This window comes from Pseudorasbora parva, chromosome 18 (assembly GCF_024679245.1).
Source record: "Pseudorasbora parva isolate DD20220531a chromosome 18, ASM2467924v1, whole genome shotgun sequence".
In the NCBI taxonomy this organism is placed as follows: Eukaryota; Metazoa; Chordata; class Actinopteri; order Cypriniformes; family Gobionidae; genus Pseudorasbora; species Pseudorasbora parva.
In genome coordinates, this window is record NC_090189.1 from 21,755,354 (window position 1) to 21,762,148 (window position 6,795).

The 6,795-nt window shown below is 37.1% G+C and overlaps 1 pseudogene; it reads right to left on the bottom strand.

Annotated features, from left to right (window-relative positions):
* Positions 1–5,233: 5,233 nt before the first annotated feature.
* On the bottom strand, positions 5,234–5,350 carry LOC137047198 (5S ribosomal RNA; annotated as a pseudogene).
* Positions 5,351–6,795: the final 1,445 nt, after the last annotated feature.

Here is a 6,795-nt window from a genome sequence, read left to right on the forward strand (position 1 = left end):
ATTATTTTTTTTCGGGACAAAACAAGTGATTGGCTTGGGTGACTGTCACTCTCTCTTGCTACCATGGCAACCACCGCTTTCGCTACAGGATCTGCACACATGCGCGTACCCATAGGAAGAGCAAAAGCATTCAAAATTCACAGTGCCGGGTTTTGCAGTCAGCGAAGGCAAACAATGCAAAAAAAAAGGAAGACAGTAGGCCTGCAAGTAAAGGCAATGCACAAAAAGTCTTTGGATAAACAAAGAAATCAAACGATGGCGAGAACTGAGGGACCTCAGGGGGTTGAAAAACGACTCTTTGCAGCTGTATTTCTGCTGGACAGGTAATCTTTCATTTTGATAATACACTATTTTTTGGTTTATGTTTTCATGAAGCATGTATCACTAGCACACGTAGCTGCCTAATATAGCTAACATAACATTACTTAGCATAAAGTTACAATGTTATACACTTAGCCATTAGTAGAAATGATAAATACTCAATATGCGAAGCTCAAGATGATCGCTGACGTGTTGAATTGCGCAAAATTTAACTAAAGATAATAAAATGCATTTGTAAAAGCTAGTACACCGCATCCAGGAACTTTTTTAGAACTAAGTTAGCTTTAGATACTACTAATCAACAATGCTTTCATCATAGAAACTCTTACGCAAACACAGTACATGTTATGAATCTTACACGAAATTCATCTTCATCACAGTATAACTGATGTTATTGGAAAAACATGTATCGATGCTACCCGTTTTTAGCTTTGCCTTATAAATATAACTAGCTCGTTACCGAATCAAACTAAAATATATTTTAGTTACATAAATAGTTAAAATATATTTAGTTAAACTTTACCTGTATCGGTATTCTAGTTCTATACCAAAAGACATCTTGACATCTGTTTATATCCATACCGATGAAGTTAGATTTTTTATTACATGTGATTCTGACATGATGTCACTACACACACACTCTGCTCGTCTGAGGTAAATAATGCCTCTTCCAGCTGAGGGGTTGGTGAGGCGCGTTCATGTATTTTGGGGGCGTGGCTTAGGAAAGAGCCCAGAAGGAAGAGGGTGGAGTGAATGGAAATAATGAGCTGTCTTTAGAACAGTCATGGGAGGTCTAGAGACACTCCATTTTTATACTTTCTTTTCAGAGTACATTTTAATTATGTTTTTAATTAAGTTTAAACAATTTTGGAAAACACATTTTTAACCAATTCTGACCTACCTACCCTACCTTTAAGGTAGGTAAAAAATGTTGAATTTGAAGATCAAGGTAAATTAGTCTTGGTTTGTCTTCTGAGAAATGTGTGTATAGTGTATGTTTGAACCTTTTTCAATAGTTGTGTTTGAGTCCCTCAATTGTCCTCAGTGTGAAAAGATGGCTCTCAAAATCATAGTCACCCCGGGTTCAAATATGCAAAAGATGCTGGGAAAATGAATCATTTGGAGGCTGGAGGATTTTTCTGAAGAACATTGGGCGTTTATCTGCTCAGGACAAACAAGGGACTCAAGACAACAAAAAACAAAACAAAACAACACTGACACACAGTATTAAGAATCAATGATTCATAAACTATTTAAAAGGGTCATTTATAAATGCAGCTATTTTTTCTTTTTGTCTTGTGGGGTATACGTAAACATATTTTATGTAAAATATCCGACAGTTCTAAATAAAAAAAATGCATTTTATGATCTCTTATTTTGTTAAAATTATTCACATTTTCACTGATTTTGCAAGGCGTTCACACACTTTTTCTCGACACTGTATATCTAAACAATTTCTGCGTTGAAATAAGTGTATTGTAATTGAAATCTACAGTGTGTGCACTGTATACGTTATGGAAGCAAAATATCCCAACATCTCAAAACTGATGACTATATCAACAGGTCATTCCCATTCTAGCACACATATGAACTTTACTTGACTGTCTTCTACCTACAATCAAGTGCCCAGGGATGTCACTATAAGATGGTCACCAAGTAAACTGACTTTCCTTAAAAAGACTTTGTTCTTGCACAAGAAGTATTCATATCTTTAGTAACGCCAATAAATCAGAATTTGGACATTCTGCCACACACCAGAATAAAAGAAGCTGTGTGTTCAGGGATTTGTCTATCTGAGGATGATTTGATGTGACAGGGGCTATGGAAGCATATACTAGGTTTGATAGGTAATTCTTTCGGTGCACTGACAACTTTTTCAGGATTTACAGCACACAGCGGTTTGACTAGAGGGGCTTTAAGTAAAAGCGGTAAGCAAACCTGATGATGTGAAACAGAGTTTCACAGATGAATTCATAGGACGTATATTTAATTGGAAAAGAGTTGAGCAGAATGTGTCAAATCTAGGAAGCATCTACATCTTTTACTCATCTAGAATAGACTGTGTACCATCAAAATGTAATTTTTCACATTACTTGAGACTGTACCAAACTTTTTTCCCCCAGGTATTATCATAGGTAGATATCATGATGCAGGTGCTACTGGTTCGATTTAGCTCTGTGTTGAATCTTTGCTGTGGAGAATGAATCTTTCCACGTATCCAAACACATATAATTCAATTCTGGACACATTTTCTGAGGTAATTTCATACGGTGTGTGAGACTCAAGAAAAACAAGGGCCATAGTTTATTCACATCAGGAGAATAATTTCATACTAGATTTCATCTGATTGTCTAATCTTTATGGAAATCTCTCTGCTAATGAGTTACAGGTAACTCCACTGCTGCTTCTCATATAATTATCATACAACACTTGTCTACTACACAGTTATCAGATGTTAACTGTAACTGGTACAGCAATTATTGCTCTACTGATGTGCATACCTGTAATTAGAGGGTTGTGTAATCCATAACAGCAAGTAGCACAATAAAACCCTGATGTGCATCAAACTAAAAAAATGACTTGCGTACTAGCTAAATAGAAAAAAAAATAGTTGTCTGAATGCTGTCCAATTTATTACATCTATGCTTGAATGCTTTTCTATATATATGCAAATAGAAACATACTGTAATTATGGACAAGGTAAAACATTTTATGGTTCTTTAATCCGTGTCATAATTTACCAGAACAATTTCAAATGAATGTTGCACTTAAGTAACTTAAAAAGATTGTGTTCTTCCAGAAAGGAAAATTCTATTTTACTCACCCTCGTGTTGTCCCAAACCTGCATGACTTTATTTTGTCAGTGCATAGAATTTTGGTACATTATAGCATACCATTCAAAAGTTGAAGTTTATCTTGATAAGAAGATAAAAAAAGAACTTTTTTTATTTGATACATTTTTGTTGTTGTTGTAAAAACAGTAATGTAATATTATACAAATTTTAAAAGGTTCTATTTTAACATATGTAATGTTTATTTATATAAATATATTTAATTCGATATAAATCATATTTATAATATTAATAATTAATAAATAATATTTTAGCGCTGTCACTGGGGCAGTACACTACACCCTTAAAAATAAAGGTGCCAGGAAGGACCTATAATGGGGTTGCACATTGATAACATAGAATAACCATTTTTGGTTCCCCAAAGAACCCTTTTGTGAAAGCCATTTTATAGTCTAAAGAATCTTTTTGCACCACAAAGAACCTTTTGTGCAATGAAAAGGTTCTTTGGATATTAAAGGTTCTTCTTGGAACCATACACCCTGCCAAAGAGCCATTTAAGAACCTTTATTTTTAAGAATGTAAGGTACACGAGGTACTAAGTGCTTTTAAAGTACTCATATTGACCATTTAGGGGGTAATTGATGGCTAGTTTACACTGAGCGGTAAGGTTCAGTACAGTTCTGTAGAGTATGCAATTTTTGCAGTTTCCAATTGTCAGTTGTGAATGGCTCCCTAATTCCGAACCGTACCATTCAACGTTTTTGTTACCCATCTGCTGGGGTACCTAGCACAGTAGTCCGGTTCTAAAAAGTTAGATCTAGACTCACTGCAAAACTTTGTCTGGTTGACAGAGTATCGTCACTTGCTCACTTGTGTGTGCTTTTTTGGCTGTGTTTTTCCTTGCAGCCTGCATCCTTGGCTCAAACAAAGCTTGTCTTCTTCTTGTGACAACAGCCACATATACCGAGAAGCAAGAACAAGATCTGCTGTATGTCGTCCTCTGTGTCGCTTTCTTCTTTGGGCGAGAATGACGTCGATCTCTATACCACGTCAATCAGAAGGGTACTGTTGTCAGTGGAAACGCAAGCCGGATCAGGGTTTAGCGTCCCGAATCGTACTGAACCGTACTGCTCGGTGAAAACGAGCCATATGGTACCTTTTTACTTTTGTATTGTATTGTATTATATAGTATATTTATTATACACACAGATGAGTCGTAAGTGAAGCAAATATAGCTGATCATCTCCTAACAAGGCCACATATTAAGAGTAGATTAAATGGTAAGCAAAACAATCAGTTCTGTAATTAACATGTTGGATGCAGGAGTAATGGGCTGGAATAGATCTGAGTGACTTTGACAAGGGCAAACTGTTATGGCGAAGCGACTGGGATTATTTAGATGCATATTCTGATCTATAATATCTGAAACTGCAAGGCTTGTGGGTTGCTCCTGGTCATCAGCAGTGGTGAGAATTTACCAACACTTCAAACTCCCCTGATCTCAATCCAGTTGAGCTTCTTTGGTATGTGGACCACATCGTCTTCACCTCACAACCCACAGGACTTGAAGGATCTGCTGCCAAAGCCTTGGTGTCAGATACCACAGGACACCTTCAAGGATCTTGTAATAATAATAAAAATAAAAATAAAAATAAAAATAAAAATAAAAATAAAAATAAAAATAAAAATAAAAATAATAATAATAATTAGTTTGATTTTTATAGTGCTTTTTAAGGCACTCAAAACGCTTTACATTGAAGCTTCACATTGAACAATTTCCTCAAATCACCACCAATGTGCAGCACCCACCCAGATGATGCAACGGCAGCCATATTGCACCAGAACGCTCACCACACATCAGCTGATTGGTGATGATGAAGCCAATCAGGAGAGGGGGATGATTAGGAGGCCATGATGGACAGGGGCCAATGGGCAAATTTGGCCCGGATGCCGGGGTTACACTCCTGCTCTTTATCGAAGGACATCCTGGGATTTTCAACAACCACAGAGAGTCGGGACCTCGGTTTAACGTCTCATCCGAAGGACGGTGCTCTTTGTCAGTACAGTGTCCCCATCACTATACTGGGGTGTTAGGACACTGCTGGCCTCACTAACACCTCTACCAGCAGCTACCTGGTTTTCCCAGTTGGTCTCCCATCCAGGTACTGACCAGGCTCAGCCCTGCTTAGCTTCAGTGGGAAACCAGTCCTGGGCTACAGGGTGATATGGCTGCTGGTTAAGTGGAGACCATGCCTCAATTAGTCGGTGCGGTTTCGGCAGCACATAGAGGACCAACAGCATATTACGCAGGTGGACTCACCTGTTTTTAGAGTAAATGTTGAATTTTGAAGCAAACTATAACTTTAAGGGTGCTTGTAATTTTACCTGTTGCTCTGCACGTATTGCTGAATCTCTTTTTTTAATTTGTTAATTTTTTTCTCAATACATGTGTGAACGAAGCAAACAGTGAAACAAACACAATAAATCAGAGGGAAAAAGGGCCACAGTTATATGACATTTAAAATTAGATTGTGTTTCAAAGACAATGAATAGAAAGTGTAAGTATAGTGCTCAGTTGTCTCTTTTGTCCTTCCCTGAGCTTCATCTCCAGTACAGCTGCACTGTGTTCATCTGGCGCTGAGGGACAAAGAGGCAGGAAGGCGCAGATAATTGGGTCTGTGAGGTACAAGCCTCTGGAGATTAGATTCCCTCTTTAGCTTTTCATAGACAGTGTTGTGTTATAACCATGGGCAGGACGTGAGACCCGAAGAGACACCAGCTCCATGATAAACAAGATACTGCTCTTTCTTTTCTTATACTTTTTTATGGTATTTTTTTCTCATTTGTTCTTGTGAAAGAAGTTCCACAACTTGAATCCTCCATTAGTTATAGATCTTATCAGCCGTGACAATGACGATCGATCATGAAAACGATAAACGCCCTGACTTAAAAAATATCTATTTATTATTTTGGTCTGATTGGTTATTGAGGTATTTTAGGCGGTACCTGAGGTCTGTCTGGCGTTAGACATAATATCGTCCCGGCTGGCAAAATAAAGTGAAACAATTGATTTGAATGGCTTTGATAATGAAAATACAGTAAAGTGAAGAAAAATACAATACAATAAAGTGCAGCAACAAGATGTGCAGCACCAATCTACCATACATAACGTTATAATGAGAACACTATTGTAATAAAATGTTTCAAATAATGTGTGCTGTACTTGCCTGTGTTTCAGCGTTGGTTTTATGAGACAAATCCACGACTGGAATAACACTTTCTGGCAAGTACTTAACTTAGTTCAGGTTCACTTGCATCCGAGTCCTTTTGTACATAGCCTATTTGTAAGGTTACTTGTATATAGTATATCTGATTAATTTCATAGAATGTGTCACATAGAATGGGCTTCAGTTTACTGGTGTTCATAGATATGATAATCACAACCTGTTTTTTGCTGAGTATCTGAGGCAAGAGCTATGAAGGCTCCAACTTCTTCTGAAAAGAGTGATGAAGAGCAGCAGCTCATTTGTATTTAAAGATACATGAACAAAAACAATACGTTTTTCATTACACTCAAAATGTTATTTACAATATGGCATAATAAAAAAAGAATTGTGGGTATTTAGAGCTAAAATTTCACAGACACATTCTGGGGACACCTGAGACTATATTACATATTGTA